General features: G+C 38.3%; 1 long non-coding RNA gene across 3 annotated transcripts in view; it reads right to left on the minus strand.

The window, feature by feature from the left end:
• Positions 1-203: 203 nt before the first annotated feature.
• The window catches only part of LOC115292084, a 32,156-nt gene continuing 13,038 nt past the window's right edge, over positions 204-19,321 (minus strand). For 2 of the 3 annotated variants that reach the window (XR_003908790.1, XR_003908792.1), the window contains 3 exons: positions 15,639-15,754; positions 2,657-2,895; positions 204-430 (listed from right to left, as the gene is read on the minus strand). This is a non-coding gene — a long non-coding RNA (uncharacterized LOC115292084). The remainder of the gene's footprint in view (positions 431-2,656; positions 2,896-15,638; positions 15,755-19,321) is intronic. The other variant, XR_003908791.1, reaches the window with a different exon arrangement.

Below are 19,321 nucleotides of genomic sequence, written 5' to 3' on the forward strand. Positions count from 1 at the left end.
GAGCATCTTTTCATGTGACGGCCATCTGGATATCTTTTGCCCGTTTTTCCACTGGATTGTTTTTGGGATATTGAGTTTGGTAAGTTCTTTAAAGATTTTGGATATGACCTTATCCAATATGTCATTTGCAAATATCTTCTCCCATTCCATTGGTTGCCTTCCAGTTTTGTTGATTGTTTCCTTTGTATAGCTTTTTCCTTGATGAGGTCTCAATAGTTCATTTTTGCTTTATTTCCCTTGCCTTCAGAGACATGTCAAGTAAGAAGTTGCTGCAGGCTAGGTCAAGGAGGTTGCTGCCTTTAACATCTCTCTTTTATGAGAAGAACAAACCCTTGAAATCTATCAGGGGTCTTCTGGGAAATTTTAAACTCAAGAAGACTTCACACGCAAATAAAGTTAGACTCTTTTCTTCTAAGTAATCAAAGACCTGCTGAAGACAAAACATGGAATCTTTAAACAAAAACTGTTTAAAATCAAAGGCAGAATAAGAAAATGTCCTTTTAACCGAGACAAAAAAAACAAATTTTAATCTTGTACCAGCTTTTTATATTTAAAATGATTTGAAAAATGAATTTTATCATTTTAAAGATTCCTTCTTTAACTTAAGACTTTTTCAGTCAGATTTTTAAATTTTTCTTTAGGAAAAAAATTTTCCCCTCCATTTCTTATCTTCATTATCAAAAACACAGGCCTACTTTTCTTGCATATGGAGAGGTTTCCCTTATTTTTAGTAGCTCTAACCATATACATTGGAATTTTAACCCTTAGAAACTTCATAGTGAAAAATAGTAAGCAAATATGAATTGTTACATTTACTTAGTGCATCTTTAGATTGGAAAATTATGGATATATTCATAAATTTCTAGAAATATGTGCTTCTTCATAACCATCTTTCAATAAAGCACAAAAAACTGTTTACTAGGAGACTCAAGTTTTAGTTTCTCTGTTACGGAAGCCAAAAGAATAGATAAGCCTACAGTTAGTAATTAATGTTTTATTATTTTCTTATTGGGAAATAAATTAATTGAATATCTACAAAGGTTTCAGGTTAGCAAAAAGACATGGAGAAACTATTTTAAATAGTTACCTACAAACTTTTATGTTTTTTGTTTAAGTAGGCTTCACATCCAGTGCGGAGCCCAGTGCAGGGCATGAACCATGACCCTGAGATCAAGACGCTTAACCGATTGTAGGGTAAAGGGCACGTGGGTGGCTCAAACTTTTTTTTACTTCAACTTACTTGCTGTATTTTTCTAATGTTTATTTGTAAGAAAGCCATCGAGACAGAGCCAGAGTGAGTGAGAGAGAGAGAAAGCGGGGGGGAGAAAGAGCTATAGTGTGGGGAATAAGCTTAGGAATTCCCAGAGCCTGCACTGATGGGCTAACAAGGCAGAAAAGGTGAGGTGCGCCAAGAGCCCAGAAGGCAGACAAAGACACAGAGGGCAGAGAAAAGAATGCACATGGTCCTAAAGCCTGTCAGCTCAGATAGATGCGCAGATACCAATTTTTGTTTTCCACTAGTAGAATTAGGCAGTGTATGTCAGGCCTAAGAAGACTGGAAAGCTCTCCAGAAAGACTGGCAGCTGCTTAGGAATATTCTTTAAAATCTCTATGCCGAGGTAGACTAGCCAGAGACAATTGGCTCTAATCATCATAGTTATTAATCTAGGAAATGAATGAGGGAGAAGCCCTCACACATAGAGTACTCAGAGTGTATAGGGAGAAACAGTGAGCTAAAGTCCCTTGTATTAGGGATGCCCTGTGTAAAATACACTGCATCATTTTAGTGCATTGTTTCACTGACAATGATTGGGACCACTGCCCTGTGTCAGACAGTGGTCCAAAGGATACCAGAATAGCAGCAGCAAAGTTCTGCATAGTACAAACCACACAAGCATCCCGATACTCTTGGGCACAGACAGCACACTGGGCTGATGTTCATGAGAGAGCTCCAGTCCCAGGGACACATGGAATGAGTATCACAAATATTTTTTAAAATGCTAATTGTAAAAGGTCTATGATGGACATACAGCTGAACTGATTTTTGCAATTCTTTTACTATTGGAAAGAGCAGGCCTTCATGGACATATTGCCTGACAATGGAAACACAGCCTTATGGACTTCCTTCCTGTACTTTTGCATTGGGGTGAGGACTTCATCAGAACTGGTCGTGAGATTTTTAGAGGCTCAATGTCATCCCATCCTTTTGGGGGAGGGTGAGTATCTTTTGGCTGTAAAAGCACCAGAGGCACAGCCTGATTATAGGGGGACTGAGGTTTTTCCTTTTTAGAGAACTCTGTCTTCATATACACATTCGAGCTCAAGAGGAGAAGGGCAGTATGAACGATAGACCAGGTGGATTACCTCAGGGGGGACATTAGCCCCTTCAAAATGCCTGGCCTTCAATGTTTTCCCTTCTTATTTCCACACTTCAAGATCATAAGTTCCTTGTTCTGGGAACCAAGGGCAATTTTGTTGGATAGCCAGCAATAATCTAAGGAGAGCCTTATAATTTAGAGCTTCCCTGCTGTCTCTCCTAGTGACTGAAGAATTCGAATACAGCACTTTTGTTCAGGGGCTAGGGAGTTTCCCATGGTAGATCTCTTAAATAGTTCCACAGCAACAAATCCTAATATAGTTTCGATTTATCCCTTACCTCGTCAGGAAGCGACTGTACCCAGTGAGTTTTTTCTTGGAGCTCCTTAATCATTCCATGGTGTGCTGCAGTCCTTGTGTTGCACCACCTCCTGCCACATCAGCTCCTTGTCCATGTTGCCCTGTAGGCCCCTTTCCTTCTATCACAGCCGGGTCACCATCTGTCGTAGACTCTGGGTCTAAAGTTCTCTCTTGTCCAGCAAGAGTCAGGACGCAGGATTAAAATGAGTTGGCTAATGTCTGGGAAAAGACCAGAGCCCTGAATAAGAGTCCTTACAAATGTGATGGGTATGCACAAAGAGACAATGAATCTGTGAATATTAACTCAGGGGTGTGAGGGAAAGGGTTTTGTTTTTCTTTAACATTTTTTTAATGTTTTTTATTTATTTTTGAGAGACAGAGACAGCATGAGCAGAGGAGGGTCAGTGAGAGAGGGAGACACAGAATCCGATGCAGGCTCCAGGCTCTGAGCTAGCTGTCAGCACAGAGCCCGACGTGGGGCTCAAACCCAGGAACTGTGAGATGACCTGAGCCGAAGCTGGACACTTAACCAACTGAGCCACCCAGGCGCCCCAAAAGGGGGTTTTGAAGATCTAGGGTGTTAGGGGTTTGGGTCAATATAAAAACCATCTGCCTGGTGCCAGGATTATTAACATGAGGTGGAATGCCAGTTTACTTTAGCCTAGGGGATAAGACAGAACATGCAACCTCATGATCAACAAGGCCCCTTTTGCTAATCAGCTCCTCTCTGGGCAGCTTCACCAGGCAGAGGTCTATAGCCCTCTTTACCCCTTTTGGTCCTTCCTTCCTTTGAGAGCAGCTTTCTGCTATAGTACTAAATTGGAGAGGGGGGGGAAGAGGAAGGTAGCATTTTTGCCCTGAATACCCAATCTTGCTTACCTCCTATACCTTTGTATTGCTGCCTTGGCCCCGCCCTCTATACCCATTTACCTAATCTTGTTTACCCAAACTTGGGTGTGAACCATCCTGTGGCTTTGTAATTCTTTTTGCCAGGTTAACCCATCAGTGCAGGCTCAGGGAATTCCTAAGCTTATTCCCCTCAGAACAGAGAGAGAGAGAGAGAGCGCGAGCGAGCACGAGTGCAAGAAAGAGCAAAGGAGTGTAAGTGAGAGAGGGAGAGAGAAAAGAGTTGAGAGAGAGCAAGATAGATGGAGGAGAGGAAAAGAGCGAAGAGCAAGCAAGAGAGACAGGGTGAGAGAGAGAAAGTGAGAGGTGAGAGAGTGCACGTGCACAAGTGGGTGAGGAGAATAGAGGATCCGAAGTGGGCTCCTGACAGCAGAAATCCTAAGTGGGGCTCCAACTCACAAACCATGAGATGATTACCTGAGCCACCCCACTCTCCCCAACTTACTTACTCTTAACAATTACATTTAGATTACCCAGGAAAACTTCCTGTTGAAAATTCTGTAACCTAATCGGACTTAGGGGAAGAGGTATCCTAGGCTTACTTTGTTCCATAGATACATTTAGATAACACCCACATCACTGTCAATATCCCAGAAAACCACTCAAACACTGACAGGCTTTTCATAGGTAATCTCAGAGAAAAAAAACACATCAAGAATGCCTAGATACATGGACATCTGTGGGACCAGTACAAACCCCAACACCACTTTGTCTTGTGAAGCTGCCCCGTCCAACCAACCACACTGGACAGGAGTTCCTCCAAAATGTCTCCAGACAGTTTCCCACAGCAGGGCTCCAAGTCTCTTCCCACAAGCAGACCAGTACAAACCTTGCTTACGCTAGGCATCCCACCCTTTGTTCTCCAGCAGACTATCCCATCCAACCCACCCCACTTGGCAGGAGTCCATCCAAAGTGGCACCACATGCATGGCATTTTGCAAGTAGCCCTGACAGGGGCCAGCACCACTCAAAGGGACTCCTGCCCTGGGGAAAGTGGATAATAATCACACATACTAGTTTGCAGGCCCAGCAGTGGGCTTGGGGCAGACATCTGGTCTGACTATGTATACCCCCACCAATAAAAGCCTTTCAGGGGACGATGCTTAGAGACTACTCTGTAGTTCAGTGCAACCACAATTCTGGTGAGAGAGGGAACTGGGTCAGATGCATCTGGTCTGACCCAACTCAGGCACATGGTGGCTCTCAGACTGGTCCCTTAACAGCACAGGGACCAAACCCTGCCCCTACCAGGCAAAGAGCCATTGTAGACAAGTGGGATAAAATCAAACGTACCACAACACAGGGTGCACACAACACACATAGCAAAGAACCCTAAAGTGCCAGGTTCTGCTGCACAGGAGGCCTCACGTTGCAGAGAACTATAGGGCTTCCTCTTCATAAGGCCACTAATTTCAAAAGCAGGAGACATGGCTGACTTTCCTAACACACAAAGTTAAACAAAATGAGACAGAGGAATATGTTCCAAATCAAAGAACAGGACAACCGCACAGCAAGAGAGCTAAACAACATGGAAAGAAGCAACATGCCACATAGAGAACTCTAAATAATGGTCATAAAGGTACTCACTGGACTTAAGAGGAGAGGATCTCCACAAGATCCTCAACAAAGAGAAAATATTAAAAAGAACTAAAGATGAACTCACTAACTGAAATTAAAAATACACTACATGGAAGCAGAAGACTGGATCAGTGACCTGGAGAACAGAATAATGGAAAGCAACCAAATGGAACAGGAGAGAAAAGGAATATTAGAAAATGAGAACAGGTTAAGGGAGCACAGTGATACCATCAAGTGTAATAACATTCACACTATAGGGACTCCAGAAAAAGAAAAAAAGGGGACACAAAATTTAGTTTAAGAAATAATAGCTGAAAACTTCCCTAATCTGCAGAAGAAAACAAATCCAGATCCACAAGGCACTGAGAGCCCCAACAAAATCAACCGAGTGGTCCACACCAAGACACAGAATAGTTAAAATGGCAAAAAAAAAAAAAAAAAAAAAATTGTGATGAACAATTTTAAAAATAGTAAGAAAAAACAGTTACATATGAGGAGAATCCCAGAAGGCTATTAGCTGAGCTGGGCATGATACATTCAAAGTGCTGAAAGGAGAAAAATCTGCAACCAATAATACTCTATCCAGCAAGACTATCATTCAGAATAGAAGGAGAGAGAAGGAGTTTCCCAGACAACACTAGTTAAAGATATTCATGACCACTAATCCATTCCTACAAGAAATGTTAAAAGAGTTTCTCTGGGAAGGAAAGACCGTAAGCAGGAGTAATAAAAATAGGAAAGGGAACACAAGTACATATAAACGTTATAAAATCAGTATGGAGGTTAAAGCACAACAGCAGGAACATTAGGCCACAAATTCAAAAATACTAAAATCAATGTATTTATGAAAATCAGTGAAGGCATTCACAAAACAAAACAGACGTGGGGTGGGGAAAAATAAAAATTTAGTGCTTTTAGACTGGGTTCAAACTTTAAGCAGCTATCAACTTAATATAGACTACCATATGCATATATCAACCTAATGGTAACCTGACATAAATATGCAAAAACTAAAAAAAAAAAAATCCAAGCATATCACTAAAGACAGCCATCAAACCACAAGAAAGGAAAAAAGAATTACAAAGGCAACCATAGAACAAGTAATAAAATACATAGTTATCAATAGATACATACTTATCAATACTTCAAATATAAATGGACCAAACTACCTAATCAGAAGAATAGGGTATCTAATTGGATACAATTACAAAACCCATCTATATCCTGCCTAGAAGAGACTCAAAGAGACTCATTTCAGACTTCGAGACACATGCAGATTTAAAGGGAAGGGATGGAAAAACATTTATGCAAATGGAAATGAAAAGAAAGCTGATAAAAATAGACTTTAAAACAGACTGTAACAAGAGACAAAGAAAAACACTATAGAATCACAAAGGGAACAATTTAACAAGAAGGTATAATAATTGTAAATATTTATATACCTAACATGAAAGCCCCCAAATAGATAAAGCAGTTAATAAACATAATGGAAGAAATCGATAATAGTAGTGAACTTTAACATCCCACTTATGTCAATAGATCACCTAGAAAGAAAATCAACAAGGAAATGGTGTTGAATGACACACTGGACCAGATGGACCTAAGCTATATTTAGAACATTTCAACACCAATACAGCAAAATACACCTGCATCATTCTCCATAATAGATCACATTATGCCACAAATTCAAAAAGATTAAAATCATAACATGCATCTTTTCTGACCACAACACTATGAAACTAGAAATCAACCACAAGAAAAAATTCTGGATAAAATACATGGAGATTAAACACAAATGGGTCAGAGAAGAAATCAAAGAAATTTAACAATACATAGAGACAAATGAGCAGGAAAATACAATGGCCCAAGATCTTTGGGATGCAGCAAAAGTTATTCTAAGAGGGAATTATAGCAATACAGGCCTACCTCAGGAAACAAGAAAAATATCAAACAACCTAATTTATACCTGAAGAAGCTAGAAAAAGAACAGACAAAACCCCAAACTAGCAGGAGGAAGGAAATACTAAATATTAGAGCAAAAATAAATGAAATAGGGATTTATTTTTTTAATTAGGAATAAATTTATTGCATTTACAAAAGTAAATGAATACAAGAGAAGAAAATAAGCAATCATGAATCATTTTCACTAGAACCTTGCATCAAGATTTTTTTAAATACTACTATTAATGTGCATATACACCATCTTATGGCTCCAGCAATCATTGCAGTATCATTGACGAAAAACACTAACTAAAAACAATATTTCTTTAGCGAGAACAGAATTCCTATCGTTTTATCATTATTTACATATTTTTGTTTAAGTCAAGTAGAGTAACCAAAAATATTCTTCAGTGTAAGTCAATCAACCAAAAATGTTTAAGATTATGTAACGTACAACAGCAGAAGACATGACATACAGAGGAGTGAACAAGAATGGGGTATTTCCCACTATGGAATTGAACAAAAGGGTACTGCTGTTAAGATTGTAATAGATTTCTAAATTAATTATTGAATTGGTTTAGAAATGAAGATATTCATCTTAAAAATGTGTTTTTTAATGTGTGCTTAAGGGTCTCATCTGCTACATTAATACAGAAGAGTGACATATGAAATAGGGATTTAAAAAATCAGAACAGACCAATGAAAGCAAAAGCTGGTTCTTTGAAAAGATCAACAAGATTGATAATCCTTTGGCTAGACCCATTAGAAAAAAGGAGAGAGAGGACTCAAATTCAGAAATGAAAGAGGAAGGGGCACCTAGTGGCTCAGTCGGTTAAGCATCCGACTTCGGCTCAGGTCATGATCTCGCAGTTGGTGGGTTTGAGCCCTGCGTTGGGCTCTGTGCTGACAGCTTAGAGCCTAGAGCCTGCTTCAGATTCTATGTCTCCCTCTCTCTATCTGCCCCTCCCCTACTCATGCTCTCTCTCTCTCAAATAAACATTTTAGAAAATTTAAAAAAAAGAAATAGGGAAAAAAACGCCACAAATACAAAGAATTATAAGAGAATGTTATGGAAAATGATATGCTAACAAATTAGACATCCTAGAAGTAATAAATGAATTCCTAGAAGCATATACCCTCCCTAAACTGAATCAGAAGTAGAACATATGAGCACCCTGATTACTAGCAGTGAAATTGAATCAGTAATTCAAAAACCCCCAATGCACAAAAATCCAAGTGAGATGGCTTCACAGATGAATTCTACCAAACATTTAAAGAAGAGTTACTACCTATTCTTCTCAAACTCTACCAAAAAATACAAGAAAAAGGGAAAGTTTCCAAATTCATTCTGAGGCCAGCATTACCCTGATATCAAAATCAGATAAAGATATTACAAAAAACAAAAACAAAAGCAAAAACCTATAGGCTCATATCTCTGATGAACATATATGGGAAATTGTCAACAAAATAGTAGCAAAAAAGTCCAACAACATACTTAAAAAATCATTCACCAGGATCAAATGGAATGTATTCCTGGGATGCAAGGCAGTTCAATATTTGCAAATCAATGTGATATATCACATTAACAAGAGGAAGGACAAAAACCATATGATCATTTCAATAGACACAGAGAAAGCATTGGCAAAGTACACCATTCATTCATAATAAAAAAAAAAAAACCTCTCAACAAAGTAGGTTTAGAGTGAACATACTTCATAATAATAAAGGCCATGTATTAAAAACCCAGAGTAAGCATCATATGCTATGGTAAACACTGAGAGCTTTTCCTCTAAGATCAGGACCAAGACAAGGATGTTCACTTTCATTACTTTCATTCAACATAATCCTGTAAGTCCTACCCACACACTAATCAGACAAGAAAAAGGAATAAAAGGCATTCACATCAGTAAGGAAGCAGCATTCAGTATTTGCTGATGATACAATACTATCCATAGAAAACCCTGAAGACTCCACCAAAAATATACTAGAACCGATAAATAAATTCAGTAAGGTTGCAGGATACAAAATCAATGTACTATGTATTTATATACTAATAACAAAGCAACAGAAATTAAGGAAGCAATTCCACTGACAATTGCACAAAAAATAATAAAATACCTAGGATTAACTCAACCAAAAAAGTGAAGGACCTGTACTCTGAAAACTATAAAGCACTGGTTAAAGACATTGAAGCTGACACAAAGAAGTAGAAAGATATTCCATGCTTATGGAATGCAAGAACAGATGTTATTAAAATGTTCATGCTACCCAAAGCAATCTAGATTTAATGACCAGATTTAATGCAATTCCTATTAAAATACCAATAACATTTTTCACAGAACTAGAACAATCCTAATATTTTTATAGAACCACAACAGATCCCCGAACAGCAAAAGCAATTTTGAAAAAGAAACACAAAACTTAACTATTACCTTCCAGACTTCAAGTTATATGACAAAGCTATGGTAATCAAAACAGCATGTTATTGGCACAAAAATAGACACAAAGATCAATAAAAGAGCATAGAAAAAACTAGAAATAAGCCCGTTTATATGGTCAATTAGTCTTATAAGATAAGTAAGAATATGCAGTGGGAAAAAGCCTCTTCAACAAATGGTGTTGGAAAAACTGGATGGCTACATGCAAAAAAAAGAAACTGGACCACTTTCTAACATCATACACAAAAATAAACTCAAAACATATTAAGGACCTACATGTGGGACCTGACCATAAACATCCTAGAAGAGAGCACAGGCAATAATTTATTTTACACTGGCCACAGAAACAGCTTTCTAGATGTGTCTCCTGAGGCAAGGAAATCAAAATCAAATATAAGCTATTGGGACCGTATCAAAATAAAAATCTATACAGCAAAAGAAACAATCAACAAAACAATCAACAAAGACAGCCTATTGAATGGGAGAAGGTATTTGTAAATGGCACCCAGTAAAGGGCTAGTATCCAAAATATAAAAAGAACTTGTACAACTCAACACCCAAAAAACAATCCAATTAAAAATGTGCATAAGACGGAGCACCTGGGTGGCTCAGTCAGTTGAGTATCTGACTTAGGTTCAGGTCATGATCTCACGGTTCATGTGTTTGAGCCCCATGTTAGGCTCTGTGCTGACAGCTCAGAATCAGGAGCCTGCTTCAGATCCTGTGTGTGTCTCTCTCTACCCCTCCGCCACCTACTCACTCTCTTTCTCAAAAATAAACAAACATTAAAAAAAATTAAAAAAGAAAAATAAATGGGCAGAAGACACGGACAGATATTTCTCTAAAGAAGAAATACCGATAGCCAAACACATGAAAAGACACTCAACATCATTCATTATCAGGGAAATGCAAATCAAAACTACAATGAGATATCACTTCAAACCTGTCAGAATGTATAAAATCAAAGAAACAGTTAAATGTTGGGGTGCTTGAGTGACTCAGTTAAGCGTCTGACTTTGCCTCAGGTCAAGATCTCACGGTTTGTGGGTTCAAGCCCTGTGTCGGGCTCTGTGCTGACAGCTCAGAGCCTGGAGCCTGCTTCGGATTCTGTGTCTCCCTCTCTCTCTGCCCCTCCCCTAATCATGCTCTGTTTCTGTCTCAATAATAAATAAACATTAAAAAAATTTTTTTTAAGAAACAGTTAAATGTTAGAGAGAATGCAAAGAAATAGGAACCCTTGTGCACTGTTGGAAGGAATGCAGACTGGTGCAGCCACTGTGGAAAACAGTATGGACATTCCTCAAAAAGTTAAAAATGGAACTACCATATAATCCAGTAATCACACTACTGAGTATATATCCCCAAAATACAAAAACTCTAATTCAAAGAGATACATGCACCTCTTTGTTTGTTGCAGCATCATTTACAATAGCCAAATTATGAAGCAGCCCAAGCGTCCACTGAAAGATGAAATGATAAAAAAGAATGGAATTATTATATTATTTCAATCATAAAAAATGAAATCTTGTGATTGGTAACAATATGGATGGATCTAGAGAGTATAATGCTGAGTGAAATAAGTCAGAGATAGACAAGTAACATGATTTTACTCATGTATGGAATTGAAGAAACAAAGGGACAAAAGAAGAAAAGAGACAAACCAAGAAACAGACTCCTTTAGTATCCCAAATCTATAAAGAACTTATCAAACTCAACACCCAAAAAACAAATAATCCAGTGAAGGGGCAAAAGTCATGAATAGACACTTATCCAAAGAAGACATCCAGATGGCCAACAGACACATGAAAAAATGCTCAACATCACTCATCATCAGGGAAATACAAATCAAAGTCATAATGAGATACCACTTCACACTCATCAGAATGGCTGACATTAACAACTTAGGCAACAACAGATGTTGGCGAGGATGCGGAGAAAGAGAAACTCTTTTGTACTGCTGGTGGGAATGCAAACTGGTGCAGCCACTCTGGAAAACAGTATGGAGGTTCCTCCGAAAATTAAAAGTAGAACGACCCTACAACCTGGCAATTGCACTGCTAGGTATTTATCCAAGGGACACAGGTATGCTGTTTCGAAAGGGCACATACACCGCAATGTTTATAGCAGCACTATCAACAATAGCCAATATGGAAAGAGCCAAATGTTCATCAATGGGTGAATGGATAAAGAAGATGTGATGTGGTCCATATATACAATGGATTATTACTCCGCAATCAAAAAAAATGAAATGTTGCCATTTGCAACTACATGGATGGATCTAGAGAGTATTATGCTAAGTGAAATTAGTCAGAGAAAGACAAGTATCATATACTTCATTCATATGAGGACTTTAAGATACAAAACAGATGAACATAAGGGAAGCAAAAGGGAACATAAGGGAAGGGAAGCAAAAATAATATAAAAACAGGAAAGGGGACAAAAATAAGAGACTCTTAAATAAGGAGAACAATATAGGGTTACTGGAGGGGTTGTGGGAGGGGGATGGGCTAAATGGGTAAGGGGCATTAAGGACTCTACTCCTGAAATCACTGTTGTACTATATGCTAACTAACTTGGATGTAAATTTAAAAAATAAACTACAGTATATTTAACCAATAATAATAAAAAAAAAGACAATAGATTCTTAACTAGAGAGACCAAACTGATGATCACCAGAGGGGAGGTGAGTGGGGGGATGGATGAAATAGGTGAACAGGTTTAAGAGTACAGTTATCACAATGAGCACTGAGTAATGTATAGAATTGAATTACTTTATTGTACACCTGAAACTAATGTAACACTGTATGTTAACTCTACTGGAATTAAAATTTTTTAAACTGGAATTTAAAAATTTTAAAAAATCCACCAGAAGAGCTTTAGAAATCTGAATTGTTTCTGATAGTATCCCAAACATAAAATCAGATTAGGGCACATATTTCACAGGAAAGTTAATGTAAGAATGGGCTAAGAAATACCGCATGTTGTGGAATTTCTCATTACTATACAACCCAAGTGCCTCTGGATCAGTTGAAAAGAATGGCTTATTCAAGCAAAAGCTAGGTTGCTTAGTAACAATCTAGGTATGAAAGTTTGGACTAAAATTATCTGGGAGGCAGCAAGACCTCTAAACCATAGATACAGAACAGTAGAAAAACTTCTAATGAATTAATATTGCAGACATCCACGGAGATAGGAATTAGCACTAACAACACTCCAGAATCAAAACTAATCTGATTTAAAAACATGATTAGAGTACTACAGAAATTATAGCACCTGCCATTTTAAAAAAATCTACTGGTTGACCAAGGAAGAAAGACTATTACATCAAACTAAGGAAGATAACATAAAACCTCTATAAAAATTTCATATATGTATACATGTTTTACTGTGTCAACACTAGATGTCTACTACTTAGCCTAGCATGATGCAGGGTGATTATGCTTGGGGCAGTATCAGCAATAATTATGGCCCAATATTGGCCATAAACTATAGATCTTGAGTGGCAAAAACAACAGTTACAAAGATTTATGAATTTATAGGACACCATCTTAATTTTGTAGGCATGAATCTTCTATGCATTACTGAACCCATAAATATTACTATGTGGATCAATGCAGTATGCTACCTACTGGCCATATCATTTTGTTTACTGCTCACTATTGGGTATCATACTCATTGCAGCTTTGGGTACTTCCCTGACATCTCCAGTAATGGTGGTGGTGCCACCAGAACAAAATAGCCACATTCTGCTCCAGATACAACTCCAGAATCTGTGACATCTTTTCCTCCTCCACAGGAGATTACCACCCCAATCACCGTATTGCAACTGAGGACTCAAAAACAACACCAGCATCACCAAAATCAAACTTTCCACCCCTTCCCTTTTCCATAAGAACCATCTATTCACTGTGAAACCTTCAATCAATGAAGAAACCAAGTGCCTATAGAAGCTGATAAAGAAGTGGAAACTTCCATTCCAATTTCCATGAGAATCATTATGGATCCTGAACAACCCCCTATTAGAAACTGACTTGAAGGAGAAAGATTGGCCTGAACCACTAACTATCTCTTGGTAAAATAAGCTAGCATATATACCAGGACAATCAGCTACTGACTTCTGTAATTTTTCTTTATCTTACTAAATTGAATGTAGCATTGGACACAGTGTCGCCAGAGATTCTGAAAAGAACATCAATTTAATTCCTGACTTAATTTGTGTAGTAGCACTTTATTCTACAAGAGCAACTGCTGAATATTCAGAATGGGCAATTATATTTGTAAATATAAATTAGCCAAAAAATTGATCATTTATTACACTTTCAACTTCCACTGTTTAATCCAGTTACTTATTAGAAAATTAAGAATACATTCATGCACACTATGTCCAGACTTTATAAGAACAGAGACACCTAGTAAGGTCTACAGAGGACACATGGGAAACTTGGCACATAACGTATCATTATCCTTGGTGGTATACATCAGGTTTCTCTCTCACCACAAATTTTTATTCCAAGAATATAGGAACTTGTATTAAGAAAGCCTCTCATGGTCATATTAGAAGCAACAATAGTAGCCTTTACTTTGCAATTTAATATATAGAACTTTTAACCAAGATACAGATTCTCAAATCTATATATAGATATAGATTATCTATATTGTAATATAGATATACAGTATGTAGATTTAGATATAATATAGATATCCACACTTGCTCATGCCAAATTTACAAACTATGCCAGAAACATGTTTGCTAAAAAAAGGAAACCCTTACAGTTCTTTGTTGGACCAGGAAGAAGTTTAAGTGAAAAAACAATGGCAGATACTTTTCTTAATTCCAAATCAATCAAATCACATTAAGCTTTAAAATTTTTGAAACCAAACAATCTCAATTGAACATGAATCAATGGCAGCTTTGTCGTCAGTAGGTATACAGATAGATAAAATTAGCAATGTATTACAAAGTATAAATGAATTTCACACAGAAGGAAATTAGAACAATAAAAATGTGGCATAAAGCAGTTTGAGAAAATGCTAAAAATAACAAAATACTAAAAATGACATAAAAGAGTTTTCTCTATAGGTAGATGGTCAATTTTTGGAGTTAAGAGTGATTGTTATGTGGAATACTCTCAGAACAACCATAATCCTGGGGCAATGCTGGTCATCTGAGAGAACAGAGAACCCAACCAGAAGTAAATACCATCCATCCTAATGTCTGTGATTTCTTGGGCAACTATGAAATCAGAATATAGGCACCTAAGGGGGGAAGATGACATTGGGTTACCTAATTTTCATGGTTCTCCATTATCAAAAGAGAGAATGGGGCCTCCAAGCCACAGAGAGCCTTTTCATGATAGAAGGAAAACATGTTCTTAAGGAAATGTTGGAGGATGGAACCAAAATACTTTTATTACTGCTAGACCTTTGGATAAACCTATAATACAATACCTATGATTATCGCCTTAATGCCTCCTCAACCAGTTACATATGAAAAATTGAACCCAAACTTAACCCTAACTTAACCCTAACCCTTGGAGTCAAGGGAAAAATAAGGAACACAACAAGACAGAATGTGTAAAAATAGAACAGACAATAAATGTGACAACAAAGCAAAAAGACCTTATTTGAGGTCAGTAGAAGATAACCTATTAAAATAACTAGGGAAGTATTTCACATTGAACATCCCAACATTAATCTAACAAATTATACTGTAAGTTGTTGGCTTGTGAAATTCACAGTGAACCTACGTTAAATATATTGTGGGCAAAGACAAAATCAGTCTGTGAGCATCATTTGTTTTCCATAACAAAACAGCCTTCAGGGGGAATATGCACTTTGTGCAGGTTAGGCTGGCATTAGGCAGATGACAGGTACCCCAGCAGCTTGCTCCTGTGACAAGGCCTCACTCAACATTGACCTGTTTTGGATTCCTAGCTACCCTGACCTGTGCCACACAACATGAGCAGTCTGCACTCCATCAGCTGCCCTTGACCGCATCCACAACAGTTGTGTTACCTCAAGAGTAGAGGGAGCCCACCCCTTGAAAATCGCCCTGAGGTTGCCACTGAAATAGCCAAGTTAGTCCCCCTGTGTACTTACTGTTTTCTGGGGTCCCAGGCTTCTGCACCAATCAGGACTCCCAAGTGTCTCTTACTGAAGCTCCTTAGCAAGCCACCCAACTTAGCCCTGGTAAGTCCGTATTCCTCCAGCGCTGCCTTCAGGGGAAATATACACATTTGTACAGATTAGGATTTGGGATTAGGAAGATGCCAGTTACCTTCAATAGCCCCCACCTGTGGCCCAGCCTTGCCTGACAGTACCCTGCTCCAGGTCCCTGGTTACCCTGAACTGTACCTCCCAGGCATGCGCGGTCTGTACCTTGTCAGCCAGTCTTGGGCTGCTGGGGCCCTCCAGGCCCAAGGAACTGCTGCCACACCACAACCCTGTGAATGGCCTCAGGATAAAGAGAGGCCTCCCTCTAGAAATATTTCCAAGGCAGCAGTAATTCCCCCTTTGGACTGGATGCCTGATGAGGTCCAGAACATGTTGAGCAATCAAGGCTCCCAAGCGTCTGTTACTGAAGGGCAGATACCCCTGGCTAGTCCTCCTAGTTCTGCCCTAGCAATACAGTCCAGGTTCCTCCAATTTAACCTTCAGGAGGAATATGTGCATTTATGAATGTTAGGGTTTGGAATTAGGCAGATTCCTTGTGCCCCCAGTAGTCCCCTCCCATCACCAGCTGCTCCTGACCCTTGACCTGTTCCAGGTCTTTGCTTAGCCTTATGAGCCAGTCAGTCAGCCTCGTGCAGGCAGGGCACTCCAGGGGTGCTGCGATGGGGCCCATCTGCAACCACCTGTATCGATGTCAGGCTGGAAGCATCTTCAAATACAGCGAGGGAAGGTAAGGGCAGTCTAAACGGTTTTCCTAATGTGTAGTTTGAATGTCTCTCCTGAGCTTTTTGAAGAGTCTAGAGAGTACAGGCATGAAAATTATGTAATCTATTGTGCTGATTTTCCTGAAGTTTATACATATCAAGTTATTCATATTTAGTTTGCAGGGCTTCAGGAAGAAATGTCTGTTTCAGTCCTCGATGATTCTAAATCAAAAGGATGGGAACTCGGAAACACTGGAGAGTTGTAGGCTATCACCAGAAGAAATCAGAATTCAGAATCTAGTCTAGTTTACCGGTAGAAGACAAAACCTTAAAAGACAGTTAACAGAACTGGGAATCTAATATCCACAAAAGTATTACTGAAACACAATTTTTCTCTCTGAAGTCACCTCATTTTCAAAGTTAGCCAAATTAGGTGGAACTTCTCTGTAAAATAAGTTTACTTTCATTAAACTTGGCCTTCTTTACATAAAGACAGCAAGTATAGTGATTGATTGTATAGTCTTTTAAATCTGCTTTGCTGGAACTTTTCCAAAGGAATCTTCAGATTAAACTTTTAACAGATTCTCAAGGCTAAGAAGTCTAGCCAAACACTTACCATCAAACTTTGCCTACAATACCTATAAATTTGTGTTACTTCCTCTATTCTTGATGTCCCTAAAATGTCCTGGGGTTCTTGGACCTGCAATGAAGTGATCCTCCTTACTTACCTAGTAAGGCAGTTGGTTACCCATAAGCAAGAAGTCAGGCTGATATTTGCAACAGGCTTTATTAGCTCAATTACATCAACTTAAGTTCCTTAAAGCTGTCTGGTCATATGTGAGTCTATGCATGTTTCCTTCAAATATCACATCCTCATCAAAGCCTTGACAATATAACCAATGTTTCCAATTGTGTCCTGTTACAAGAATAGACTCTTATTGAATCTATGCAAATAAACATATTGCCATGAAAATATAAAAATACAGAGTTTCCACATTCTGAGGTGATCAGGTAAGGAGAAGATAAAGGTTTCAAATCTGCTTACAAATGTATAATTTACCAAACTGCTGTAAACCCATTAGCTTAAAAGAAAAGAGTTTCCTTAAATCTGGAAATAAAATATTCTTAAAAATCAGCAATGTTTTGGGGCACCTGGGTAGTTCAGTTGGTTGAACATCCGACTCTTGATTTTGGCTCAGGTCATGATCCCAGAGTTATGGGATAGACCTGTCAGTCGAGCCTGGAGCTTGCTGAAGATCCTCTCCTGCTCAACGTCTGCCCCTCCCCCACTCGTGTACATATACTCTCTCTCTCTCTCCAAAAAAAAAAAAAATCAGCAATATTTCTAACCAAAAGTCATAAAAATTATATTCCTCCTCTTTATCAGTTTATTCACTCACATGCAATTTTTCCTGTTTTGTTTGAATCCAGTGTTTCCATTAATTCTGGATTGTTTACTTAAAGATCTTAAGGTTCTCAGAAATCTGTATCTTAGAGTTTTTTTTCATGAGTTTCCTTGAAAATGAAGCATTTTTGTAAGAACACTTGTGAAGGCATTGAATAAAAGTAAAGCTGTCTATAATGATAAAAGATTTTAAAATGACAGTCGTTAAAAATTTGATTAGAATTCACAATGCAGTTGAGAAGGAAATTTGGTAATTTCCACAACACAGAATTCAAAATAAGTAGAATTACAAGGGATAAAACACCACTACATATAAAATTTAAGCACCTTCTACAACTTCTAGATTATTTTAACACATTAGAGATTTGCAAGACAAAGGCAATTGTTTTTAATTTCCACAAAGTACTAGATTACAACCTGAATATCAAGGGATTGACCTGCCTTTTATAATGGAACTTGCTTCTTTATATCAGGGAGATTTAGAACTAAAAGGGAATCAAAACCCTTATGCTTCTGAAAAGTCTGTACAAAGCATTTTTTATAAAAACCTCTTTCTGAGGTATATAATTTAACCTTGGCCTCTATTTGCCCCTGAACATTGACCTTCTGCTGATCACTTGTATGTAGGAGGACCTAGAAGACATTCTGGTCATCAGTTTTATCTGTGTGTGAAGGGTGGAAGGTGTTGTGGATGGCCACTAATCTTCCTCTCCAAATTTGGTAGGAACTTCTGAAAGTGGAAGTGAAAGGGCTTTTAAAGGATTTGCTGCTGTTCAGAGGACATAAATTTTGTCCTGTGTATGGTGAAGGTGGGAGTGTCTAGAATACATCTGCAAAGGACACTGCATAGCAATGCCTGAAGCCAGCAGAGCCCAATTACGGAGCCCTGAAAAGTAGGAGCAAAGCAAGCCCACTGTCAGTCTTGGGTGCCTTTGTTAAGTTGATTTCCTGGCTTTTGGCATTTACATGGGTAACATGTATATATATTGAACCTAGAGATTAGGTTGCAATGCTCTGTGTAAATCTTGTGAGGGACAAGGGAAGTTAAAACAGGCAGATGGGGCTGGATTTCAAGAAGGAGAATTTACATTGCATATGGACAATAATTTTTATCTTAAGTTTAATTACTGTTCTTTCATCTTGTCAAGGGAGTCTCAAAGGGTAGCCATCATCCTAATAAGAAAATTGAGAACTCTCTGTAAATAATATTTTTCTTTCAAATATAGCCAATTTAAAGGATCCACTGTCTGGCAATGATGAGTAGAATCTTATTCTCAACCATGACTCAAACCAATAAGGCTTTTTATGGGAAAACCTGAAGATAGTTCTTCAGGCTTAGACCATGGACCCAAGTGGCACTTGGATGGGAAGACATAAAGGCAACTTTCCAGGCTTACACTATAGACACAAGAAGCATCCTTGGGCATAGATGACACAGTCCCCGTGGCCCAAATTTTACTCCTCAAAATAGTCTAAGACCGCAGATGGTGTAGAGAAAATAG

Source organism: Suricata suricatta, chromosome 5 (assembly GCF_006229205.1).
Source record: "Suricata suricatta isolate VVHF042 chromosome 5, meerkat_22Aug2017_6uvM2_HiC, whole genome shotgun sequence".
Classification (NCBI taxonomy): Eukaryota; Metazoa; Chordata; class Mammalia; order Carnivora; family Herpestidae; genus Suricata; species Suricata suricatta.